Source organism: Lolium rigidum, chromosome 1 (assembly GCF_022539505.1).
Source record: "Lolium rigidum isolate FL_2022 chromosome 1, APGP_CSIRO_Lrig_0.1, whole genome shotgun sequence".
NCBI classification, from domain to species: domain Eukaryota; kingdom Viridiplantae; phylum Streptophyta; class Magnoliopsida; order Poales; family Poaceae; genus Lolium; species Lolium rigidum.
Window position 1 is genome coordinate 200,276,802 of NC_061508.1, and position 12,911 is coordinate 200,289,712.

A 12,911-nucleotide genomic window follows, 5' to 3' on the forward strand; every position below is an offset into this window, starting at 1 on the left:
ATGTTTTAGAACCTGCAAAGCAAAACCAGAATTCAAATTTGAATCCAAATAACAAATAGAAACCAGGAAATCAAAACAGAAAATAAAACAGAAATAGAAAAGAGAGAGAGGGGCTTACCTGTCCACCGAAGCGAGGCCTCGGCAGCCCGATAGCAGCCCGGGAACTAGCCCGAACAAGCCCAGCCCGAACCAAATACCGTTTCGGAGTCTTTAAGAATCGTGCGAAGAAGAAAGCCACCTTCTTCTTCTTCCTCGGCGACGACAGCGCAGAGGTGAAGCCTCGGCCACGTCCTCGATGTCGATAAGAACAGCCCGGACCTCGTCAGACGTCCCAGAGCTCGACCGCATGACTTTGGAATCCGTTGCCAGTAGGATTATCAAGATTCCCGCCCGAAAACCCTAACTGGAACACCTCCGCATCCTGGACGCTCACCGCCAAGCATCGCCGTCGAACCAGACCGTGCTTGGAGCTATAAATAGGTCGGAGAGATCACCACGGCTCGAGAAACCCTAGACTCCCATCCTTATCCTCCCTCGTTTCCTAATTCTTCCTCTAGCTGCAAGTCTCTGTCGCCGGCGACCTCCATGGCACCGTCGATTGAGAGCATCCCGAGTCCGTGCGGTGGCTCGTTGGAAGCGCCAGGCCGCGTAGAGCATCCTGGAGGAGCAGAGCGTCAAGGGGAGCTCGGGATCAATCCAATTTCGCCGTTCCCTTTCTCAGTACATCGCCGGCAATGGTCAAATCAAGCTCAACTCCGGCAGTCATCGTCGTCTCCGACCACACCTTGAGCTTCACGGTGAGATTCCGCATCTTTAGAGCCCACTTTCGTTTCCTGGCATCAACAGTAGCCGTATTTCGATATCTCACCGGAGTTCATGGCCGCGGTAGTCCTCGTCGGAGCTAGCTCCGGTGGTCATTTCGGAAAGGCATCATCACCATCGAGTTTAGAATGTCGAGGAGGTCCAGAAAAACCTATTGGAGCATCCCGGGGAACCCTAAAACGGCGGCGCCGTCGTCTACTGGCCGCCGGCGTCAAGCCGTCGTCGTAGCCGACGTGGCGGTGGGGTCCCGGATGCATGTTGACCGGTCGTTGCCATCGTGGCAACCGACCTAGTCAACGGCCCCACTCGTCGATCCACAGTGGCTAGGTATGAACCGGTACATTTAGCATTTTGCTTTATTTCAAATTCCAGAAAATCACTGAAACTTTGCAAAATTGTATAAAATTCATATCAACTCAGAAAATTATGAATAATATATCAAAATGCTCACAAAAATAAACTCTATCCAAATAAAATATAAAACAAAAATGTGTGTCAAAATAAAAAAAAATTCACTTATTTTTAACCTTATTAATTATGCCATTTCACTTATTTAAAATACAATTTGAATTCAATAATTAGTGAAGTTTCAAAATTTAAATTTTAACTATTCAGTAACTAATTCAAATGTTAAGATTAATTTTCTTTATCATATTTGCATTAACTTAAATATTAGTGGTAATTCATAAACCCTAATTTGAAAATTGTTATTTTCTATTTTCTTAAATAATTACAAATTCTTGTGAACATGAATAAAATGTCAAATCATTAGTAATGTTGTTTCAAAGTAAATAGTAACCACACCTATCTTGTCAATTATCATTTGTAGAGTTGTACCATAATTTAGAAACCCTAATTCTAACATAAACATGAACCTTGATCTCATTATTTCATGTGATCACCCTAAATTAGTGCAACCCTAAAACCCTAGGGGTTTAACCCATGTGATCATCTTCACTTCACCTTTATATGTAGAAACTTAATAAACAACCAATGAATGCATGCTCATGATCCACTAAAATAAAACTAGGTACAGTTCACATGAGACCATCATTTCATGTCTTAATTTCTAATCTGATCCACTAGTGTCACTTAGGTATAAACCCTAGCTTGTTACCACATGTTAGCACCATTGATCATCAATCCTATATACCATACCATTAGGATCTATCTCAACCATCAAAACCTAGTAGAACTATAATGATGAACCCTAGTATCAACCTTGTGTAGTAATTCACATTACATGCTCCTATCCAACTAAACCTTACTTAGGAAATGATAAACCACTTAGCTTAGAAACTATTAGAGATTATTTGGTAAAGCAAATATGAAGTCATAGTAAACCCTAACCCATAGCAACACCTTGCTAACCATCCTTTGATATGATGCTTAGGAGAAACCATAGTAATAAACCTACTAATACTTGCTACATGTAGATCACTTCTACTTAAGAACCAACCAATCCTATTAGTAAACCCTAATAGCACTTAGCTCCTACTTAAAGTAGTTCATATTCTTATTTTAACCTGTTCTTCAAAAGTTATTCTTTTGAAGTACAAATGTCAATCAAACCTTAGAAGCCCTATCCTTCTTTGAAATACTCATTATTTCTTAAACAACATGTTCTTCAAAAGTTATTCTTTTGAAGTATAATATAAGTAATCATCAACCATGTTCTGTAGAACTTAAAATTGACAACTGTTCTTCACATATTATTCCACTACTATTCTTTATGTGTATGATTGTTATGATGTCTTATATCACTTGATTTTGATGCTAATATAACCAAACCCTAATAAGAACCTTGTTTGAGAACCATTCTAAAAGTGCAACCAACCTAAAGAAATCTTTACAACTCATACATCCTAAATCATTGAGGTTAGGTTACGCTCGGGACGATTGCATCTCATACTATGCATTATAGCATCTTTGCCAGTTCTTTAAACATTGTCCTTACCGGACGATGATGGTATTTCAGCATTTGGAGTTATCACATATCGAAGCTTTTGCCTGCATAATCTTGCGATCAAGAAAGGCAAGTTCATCGCTTGCTCATGTCATTTGATTATTTGTATCAAACTATATGCAAAGTACTATACTTATCACTCATGCATTGAAAAGCAAAGTATTATTTTACAATTATGAATATGACTATGTGGTGGGCAATGGAACCATGGTATGTGTTGATATGGTGGAGGTTCCATTGCATGGGTACTACTCATCTAGGATTAATTACCAATGCCGTCCAGTGATTCTAGCGCCGTACATATCGCGTTATCCATAAGATCTATAATGGCTCTGGGGAATCGGTTGTATCTTTTCCCTTACGCACGCCAACGGATCGGAGAGACGGTGGGGTGCTCGGAGGCACTGCCGCAATAGGTTGGGAAATCCTTTTAAATCCCCATCCATTAGTGATGTTAATCTCTTCGATCTATGAGGGATTGTCCGGAGTACACCATGAGTAAAGCCGTATTATCGGGGAAGTCTACCGGAGGTGTACGGTCGGACAAAATGGTGGGTTTGCAGGGTCGCGGAGAAGGCAGTGATTGGCTTGGATCTTATACTGGGCCTCACACCAAAGGAAGTGTGGACGGGGACATACTCTCGGCCGGAAACATGGTTAAGATCTCTTGTGGGGTAAAGTAACGCACCTCTGCAGAGGGTATCAAGAATTGTGACTGTCACTCCCTGTTCCGGGAAGGGAACTGCGAACGCGGCAGAAAGGAACTCCACGAAGTTCTAGTCAACTCCGTGAAGACCGACGGGCATAGTTTTCGGAATAAAATAAACCTTTTGAAGAAATGTTTACAAAAAACTTGCATTGGCCTATGACTTTCCGGTCTATGGCCGTAGCTAGTGCATGATACACCTATTTCCTAATATGAACTTGCTCGAGTACGCTCGTACTCATTCTATCTCGTTTGAACCCCCTTCTTAGAGCAATGCACCGAAGGAGAAACTACCGTGGAACTCGAAGACAAGGGAGTCAACTCGCAACAAGATGAAGAATCCAATCAAAGAAGTCAATGGAGTCAACTTCCGCATCAATTATTATGGAAACCTAGACTAGTAATAGAAGGGAACCTTTCCCTAATCCTAGCACCTAAGTAGCTAGATTTCTATAGCAAGCCAAGTAGCTCTTGAACTGGAGTTAGCAATAAGATAGACTACGAGTCGTTCTTCCGGAGCTTTATTTGAAGTTTTACCTCACCTGTAAAGTAGGAGGCCGTGTGGATCTTATGTAAACAGTTCGTGTGTACTTCTATAGACATACCTTGGACTCGCATATGTTTCTGTTGTACCACTCGAGGGATGTAATATGGGTGGAACGGTGTTTCACTTGTGTTATGTCAACGACTTGTGTACTACACCATGCAAGTGGTACGCCGGGTCACCGCAGTTGGTATCGGAGCAAATGCTTTGACCCTAGGATTAAAACCCTTTAAAGGAGACCTGTAGGTTTTGGTAGTGTCTATAGGAAGTATCTTAGTTAAGCCAACTATGCTAAACCAACTATTCTTTTGACTTGAGATGGGTATTCACTTGAGAATAATCCTGACACACTTCATTCAATCTTTTTATCTATCTTTCTTTAGTAAAGTGAATTAGTTATCTTGCTTCATTCCAAAATAAATAGAACACCATTGAAGCTTAAGATAATGGGTGGTAGTAGACCACAGTTGGTATACAACACATGGTAGTCCAAAGAGAGGATACAACCATAAGGAAGATATCCTATTGGAAGAAGTATACCAATACAAGTATGGTTAAGTAAGAGTTATTTAAAATGTCCAATAACTGATGTTAAGTAAGGGAGATAAGTTATATAAGGTAGTATATGTCTATGATGAGTCAATCATAGGAGATAAGGAAAAGTGATAGGAGTTATATAAGTCTACTTTTCATGGTAGAGTTGGTAATCATATATGATTCACTTGAGTATCATGATATGATGGAGTAGAACCTCATAAGTACGATAACAAAAGGATGATAAGGAGTAGGATTTAGGGAATAATTCGAGAGCTTAGGCCTTAAAATCCTAATAATCGTACCAAGTATGTTAGAACCATAGTCCTTAATTTAAAGAAGGCTTATTTAGAGCATATCACATAGAGAAATCCTAGAGTTATAGGTGGTATATTCTAAACAATCATGTGTTTAGAGTAGACATGTTAAAACTAATTGTATTATAGGAAGTAGTCCTCAATAGCACATATATATGGTATACTATTTTGTTAGTACTTCCAAAGAAAACTAGGTTAACTTCAACTATCCCAAGCCATTTTGTTTCAAGTTTGTCTCATTGCAAATGTGCAATTAAGATAAATGTTGAGACAAATAGTAGAAATTCACGTATTCGTGCTAAGTATCACGACCTAAACCTATCTTATGTGGTGTTATATATTGCACATCTACACCTGATGTTTAGGGATGTCTTACCCAACTATAATATTCAGGCATATAAGGATGTGTATTATAAGCACAAAGCTGGATTTTGTTGGATTTTACTGGATTTTCATTGATTGACTAGATCCATACATGAAGTTTGACTTTGATATGCAAATGCATGTTGCAATATCAAGCTCTTACTTGATGTTATAGGTCTAGAGGTTAAAGGTATTCGTGTGAGGAAGTGACGAATTCTGAAGATTTTGGAAGACAAGATGAAGGTTCACTTGTAGAAGGAAGTCAAATTGTGGGAAGCAACCACAATACTCTAAAGGAAAGACCAATCAAAACTCACTTTTATCCTTAATCAAGGAGTATTTCAACATGGAAGTACCATAAAAGTGAGAAAAATAGTGAATATGGAGTAGTAGAAGTGGAGCCGTATGCATTATGGAAGAAGGGAATGCAAGTGAAGTCACTTACAATACTATTTTCATAGTGTCAACAAGTGGTTTCCTGCAAAACAAACCCTGGAAGAAGGAAAATAGACAAGTGAAGTCGTAGCGGGTATAATAAGACCGCAACTGATATAGGATAACCATGAAGAGAAAGAATGTAAAGTGAGGTATATCTTAACTAAAGCTATGTAAGTAGCCACAACTGGTAGGTAGATATTGACAACCACAACATAGCCACAACTGGTATCCAATAAGCTACATCTGGTACTAGGTAGTCTGCAGCTGGTACCAGATAGCCACAGCCTGAACATTTCTTTACCTAAAAGAAAGGGGGATTCCGCAGCTAGTATTTCACAGCTGGTATCTCGTAGCTGGTAAAAAAAAAAATTTAATTGGAGGATTCATAATGGATACCCACAACTGAGTGGATACACCACAAAGAATTCTTCGTGAGACTCTAGAAAAGTACAAGCTACAAGTTAGACCAAGACTAAACTTCTAACCTTGGAGTTTAATGATTAGAAGAAAGGAATATTGAAGATCATTAGTAAACTCCAAGGGGGAGAGGAAGGTTGAAGGAGAAGTATTAAGATGTTATTTGGAGTATGAAAGACGGAGAAAAAGGTCTGAACTGAGAGGAAGTCCAATCTTATTTTTATAAGGTTGTTGGAAAGTATCCATATAATAGTACTCTCAGGAGGATGTCAGACCAGAAGCCGAGGTTCATATCTCGAGGAAGTAAGGGTTAGACCCTAACTTGAGTGGGTAACTGTAATTACTCAAAACCAAGAGAACTTAAGTAAGTATTAGAAATGAAGTTGGATGAAGAAGATATCGGAGGACAATCAAAGCCTAAGAAAACAAAAGATCAAAGGGTTTGACTATACCAAAACTAATGATTATTAGAAAGATTCCTTTCATGGAACCTAAAGAACCCAAAAGGAAGATAACTAGCTTAAAACTAGAAGCCATGATTGGATGGACTAAATGAGTATAATCCATTCGTAGGACTAAACAACCAGGACCATGCCTATCGTAATACCTTACCAAGTACCATTACTTTCGTTATGGTAGTAAGGGAAAACAATACCCTACCTTAAATAAATCTTTTAAAATTAAGGTTTGAGTATCGCAGCTGGTAAATCGTAGTGCTATATATTACACCGCAGTTGGATTACCGCAGCTGGTAGAACCAAGATTTGAGTACCCAAATAGGAAGATGTCACCACAACCATTGGTAAAGTCCATTAACACAATAAGATGTCCTAATCCAAGAATCTTTGGAGAGTAAGCCTATAAGCTTAGAGTGTTGGAAGAAATCATAGAATTGAAGAAAGTATCAGTGCCAGATATCAGAAGAATCCGGAAGGATCTGGACAAGGGATATATTTCACTATATCTACTGTGATCACCATGGAGTTGAAGGATGGTGATCTGTTCAAGACATTTCAACATTCCGAAACATGAGAGCGTTTGAACTTCGGGACGAAGTTCAGTTTAAGGGGAGAGGCAGTAATATCCCAGGTTTAGAGGCAATAAAATGAGTGAACACCAAAGTGTGCATTGCATTCATGCATAGAAAATCCGGGGAATTTTCGCGCTTCCAAATAAACTTACCACGATGATCGAAGTTTCACTTGACTTGCTGGAACCGAAGTAGATCATCAAGTCAAGCGCTATAAACTTCACTGTGATCTTTATTAAAACCTTGTTTTGGGTAGAGATGATTTGATCTATCGATTAGATCAAATGGAATTATATTTACAACAACACATTCTTTAAGAATCAAACCCTAACTTATTAACACTTAAAAGTTAGCAACTACCTTTGTGTGTAAATTAATTCACTTCTAAACCTATTACCAAATAAGGTTAACCACAGGGGTCTAAAGTGCATAAAAGCCACACATTCTTATTTAAATCATAACTTATTAAATACATGGAATATCATAAAACTAAATCCATTTACATTACAAATTATAGTTCAAACTAATTGAATAAAACTAACTATGCGTATTTTGAAACTCATATGATCATGCCTTGGTGAATTCAAACACCAACTATCCAAAATGGAGAAATAACCCTCAAACTTGACCTTTTGAATAATATTATAACATAAATCCAATCATACATGGTATGATGACTCATCCACAATAATAAAACCATCCACATGATATTTAGTAGCAAATGCCACTTGGCTATCCAAAAATAAATCATATGAGGGGATAATCTCTATGCCATGTGGGATGAAAATATCTACATGACTTGCTTTCCAAGCTTTGCCACCTCATGCTCAAAGGATTGCTATGGATGAGGGCATGACACCCAAGCACCTTACTCATCAAACCAACACAAGAGTCACCACCTATGTGTCATGATACTAGAGCTTGCCCAAGCCTATAAATAGAGCCACACCCTTCATCCATTTGCTCATCAAGTACCATGATACATGGGCACAAACACATAGAACCACTCCATATGAACTAGCTAGGATCAAGATGAAGAAGCTAGGAGGTGGAGGCATACCACAAGATGCAGGTGTGGTGACCCAGCGTACCACTGCATGGTGTAGTACACAAGTCGTTGACATAACACAAGTGAAACACCGTTCCACTCATATTACATCTCTCAGAGTGGTACAACATAAACATATGCGAGTCCAAGGTATGTCTATAGAAGTACACACGAACTGTTTACATAAGATCCACACAGCCTCCTACTTTACAGTGAGGTAAAACTTCAAATAAGCTCCATAAGAACGACTCGTAGTCTATGTTATAGCTAACTCAAGTTTAAGAGCTAATTGGCTTGCTATAGAACTCTAGCTATTTAGGTGCTAGGATTAGGGAAAGGTTCCCTTCTATTACTAGTCTAGGTTTCCATCATGGCTGATGCAGAAGTTGACTCCATTGACTTTTTTGATTGGATTCTTCATCTTGTTGCAGTTGACTCCTTTGTCTTCGAGTTCCACGGTAGTTTGTCCTTCGGTGCCTTGATCTAAGAAGGGGGTTCAAATGGGATAGAATGAGTACGAGCGTACTCAGCAAGTTCATATTAGGAAATAGGTGTATCATGCACTAGCTACAGCCATAGACCATAAAGTCATAGGCCAATGCAAGTTTTCATAAACATTTCTTCAAAAGGTTTATTTTATTCTGAAAACTATGCCCGTCAGTCTTCACAGGTTGACTAGAACTTCGTGGAGTTCCTTTCTGCCGCGTTCGCAGTTCCCTTCCCGGAACAGGGAGTGACAGTCACAATTCTTGATACCCTCTCGCAGAGGTGCGTTACTTTACCCCACAAGAGATCTTAACCATGTTGCCGGCCGAGAGTATGTCCTCGCTCGTCCACACTTCCTTTGGTGTGAGGCCCGAGTATAAGATCCAAGCCAATCACCGCCTTCTCCGCGACCCCGCAAACCCACCCTTTTGTCCAACCGTACACCTCCGAGTAGACTTCCCCCGATAATACGGCTTTACTCATGGTGTACTCCGGACAATCCCTCATAGATCGTAGAGCTTATCATCACTAATGGATGGGGATTTAAAAGGATTTCCCAACCTATTGCGGCGAGTGCCTCAAGCACCCCACCGGCTCTCCGATCCGTTGGCGTGCGTAAGGGAAAAGATACAGCTGACTTCCCCGAGCCATTATAGATCTTATGGATAACGCGATATGTACGACGCTAGAATCACCGGACTGGCATTGGTAATTAATCCTAGGGTGATATAACCCATTGCAATGGAACCTCCACCATATCAACACATACCATGGTTCCATTGCCCACCACATAGTCATATTCATAATTGTAAAATAATACTTTGCTTTTCAATGCATGAGTGATAAGTATAGTACTTTGCATATAATTTGATACAAATAATCAAATGATATGAGCAAGCGATGAACTTGCCTTTCTTGACTGCAAGATTATGCAGGCAAAAGCTTCGATACGTGAGAACTCCAAATGCTGAAATACCATCATCGTCCGGTAAGGACAATGTTTAAAGAACTGGCAAAGATGCTATAATGCATAGTATGAGAAGCAATCGTCCCGAGCGTAACCTAACCTCGATGATTTAGGATGTATGATTTGTAAAGATTTCTTTAGGGTTGGTTGCATTTTAGAATGGTTCTCAACCAAGGTTCTTATTAGGGTTTGGTTATATTAGCATCATAACCAAGTGATGTTAGGCATCATAACATTCATAAACATAAGAATAGTGATGGAATAGTATGTAAAGAACAGTTGTCAATTTTAAGTTCTACAGATCATGGTTGATGATTACTCATACTATACTTCAAAAGAATAACTTTTGAAGAACATGTTGTTTAAGAAATATTGAGTATTTCAAAGAAGAACTATGGCTTCTATGGTTTGATTAACATTTGTACTTCAAAAGAATAACTTTTGAAGAACAGGTTAAAATAAGAATATGAACTACTATGCATAGGAGCTATGGCTTTCTAGGGTTTACTATTAAATTCATCTAGTTGCACTAATAGGAATTAGTTGGTTCTTATCTTGGAATGGGTTTTCTATATAGCAAGTATTGATAGGTTTATTGCTATGGTTCTCATATACATCATATTAAAGGATGGTTATTAAGATGGTTCCATAGGCTTTCTATTAGGGCTTACTATGGTTTCACATTTGCCTTACTAAGTAATGATTAATGGCTTCTAAACTAGATGGTTTATCACTTCCTGAATAGGGTTCAGGGAATTAGGAGCATGTGATATGAATTGTTACACAAGGTTGGTGTTAGGGTTCATCATTATTGTTTAACTAGGGTTTGATGATTGAAGTTGATCCTAATGGTGTGATACTAAGTATGATAATCAGTGGTGCTAATATATTAATAAGCTAGAGTTTATACCTAGGTGATACTAGTGAATCATATAGGTTTTAAATTGGGAATAGAAACATGAAATGACAAGCTCATGTGAATTGGTTTTATGTTGATGGATCATGATTAAGCATTAATTGGTTACTTATCAAGGTTCTACAAGTAAAGTTGAAGTGGCTATGATCACATGTGATAAGTAACTAGGGTTTTAGAGTTACTACTAAAGTGTAATGATCACATGGGTTAAATCCCTAGGGTTTTAGGTTTGCAACTACTATGGATGAACACATGAAATAATGAGATCAATGTCTTACTTAAATTGAAACTAGGGTTTCTAAGTTATGGTACAACTCCTAAAATGATAATTGGTAATAGAGTTGTGGTTACTAATTACTTTGAATCAAAATTAGGAATGGTTTAACATTTTATAAATTTTCCACAAGAATTAATAATTAGGGTAACTCCTATTTTGGTTTAATTAAGAATCAGGGTTTAATAATTGTTATTAGGATTTAAAATAATTAACTTGTTAACTAAAGAATGTTTAAGTAAATAATTGTTGAGCTACCAAAATAATATTGGCTTTTAATATTTTCTTGAGTTATTACTATTTAAAGAAAATGGTAAATAGTAATTTGCAAATTAGGGTTTATGAATTACCACTAATAATTAAGTTAATGCAAATATGATAAATAAAATTATGGTTGACATTTTACTGAGTTACTGAATAGTTAATATTTAATTTTGAAACTTCACTAATTATTGAATTCAATTTGTATTTCAAATAAACGAATTGGCATAATTAACAAAGTTAAAAATAAATGAATTTTTATTTTGACACACATCTTTGTTTTATATTTTATTTGTATAGACTTTATTTTTGTGAGCATTTTGATATATTATTTATCTTTTTCTGAGTTGAAATGAAATTTCTATGATTTTGCAAAGTTTCAGTTATTTACTGGAATTTGAAATTAAACAGAAATGCTAAATGTACCCGGTCTAGTACTACTCCAGTGACTGACTAGTGGGCCAGACGCCAGGTCAGCAGCCACGATGGCTTGACCAAGTCAAAAGTGCTGCAGGGCCCCATGTCCACGTCATCTCGCCGGAGAGAGCGCCGGCGAGCGACGGTGACGAGGCTATAGGGCACCTGAGACGCTGTTTTTACGTGCGTTAGAACCAGGACTCGACGCTGAGCAAACTAGCAACAACGCCACCACCTGGAGGTCACCGGAGTTGCTCCGGCGAGCTCATCTGCGGCGGCGCGGCTCGGCCAAAACGCAAAATGAAGCTAGGATGCGAGCTAGGAAGCGAGAGTTGGTCCAACAGACGCGCAAACTCACCCTGAACATGCTGGTGTGGTCGATGGCGTCGATGACCGCCGGAGACGACGGCGATTGACCATTTTCCGGTGAACCCGAGTGAAAGGGAACGGTGAAATTCGCCTGGCTCCGAGCTCCCCTCGATGCCTGCTTGCTCCCAGATGATCTACGCACCGAGGCGCACCTCCTCGGCCATCAATCGTACGCCGGGGTGGTCTTAATCGGCGGCTAGCCGGAGAACAGTCGCCGGTGAGTTTTGTTGATTGCGAGAGATAGAGGGATGGAGAAAGCCAGAGAGTTAGCGGCAAAGCATTAGGGTTTCCTGGCGAAGCTCTGTGCATATTTATAGAGCACGGCGAGGTTCGTATCGGCATTTCACCGGCGGCAATGGCCGGGATGCCTCGCCGACAATGGAGATCTCTGGGGCGCGAATCTTGGCGCGAATGGATAGACTCGGACGCGAGAATGCTTGTACAAGGTTCAGGGATCGCCTGCGACGTCCGGGGCGTGCTCATCCTCCTGGAGGACGTGGCCACAGTGCCCGCCGGCGTGTCGTCTACGAGGAAGAAGACGGAGCTTCTTTTCTTCCTCGCCGAAACGATACGGGATCGTGGATCGTTTTGTTGGTGGGCTGGGCTGGCGTTTGGGCTTACTCCTGGGCGGTTACTGGGCTGCTGAGGTCCACGGTGGTAATCCAGGTAAGGCCCCTCTCTCTCTCTATTCTCTTATCTCTTTTCTATTTTTTATTTTCTGAATTGAAATTTGCTATTTGAATCTGATTTGAATTCTGTGTGAATTTGCAGGTTCTAAATCATTTGAATTTCAATATCACTTCATGATAATACTCACTGCATAATTCTTTTGTTTAAACAACTATTGAATTTTACTTAAAGTGACACTTGGTGAGGTTTAATTAACAAAGAATTAGGTTTAGCTTTTTATCTCACTTTCTTTTTAATTTAGGAACCAGGTCCATTTAAATGGTTTGAAATTTATAGCTGGTGCATAATGAACACATGATTAGGTTGAGCTAGTACTTAACAATATGGATTGTTCACATATCATTAT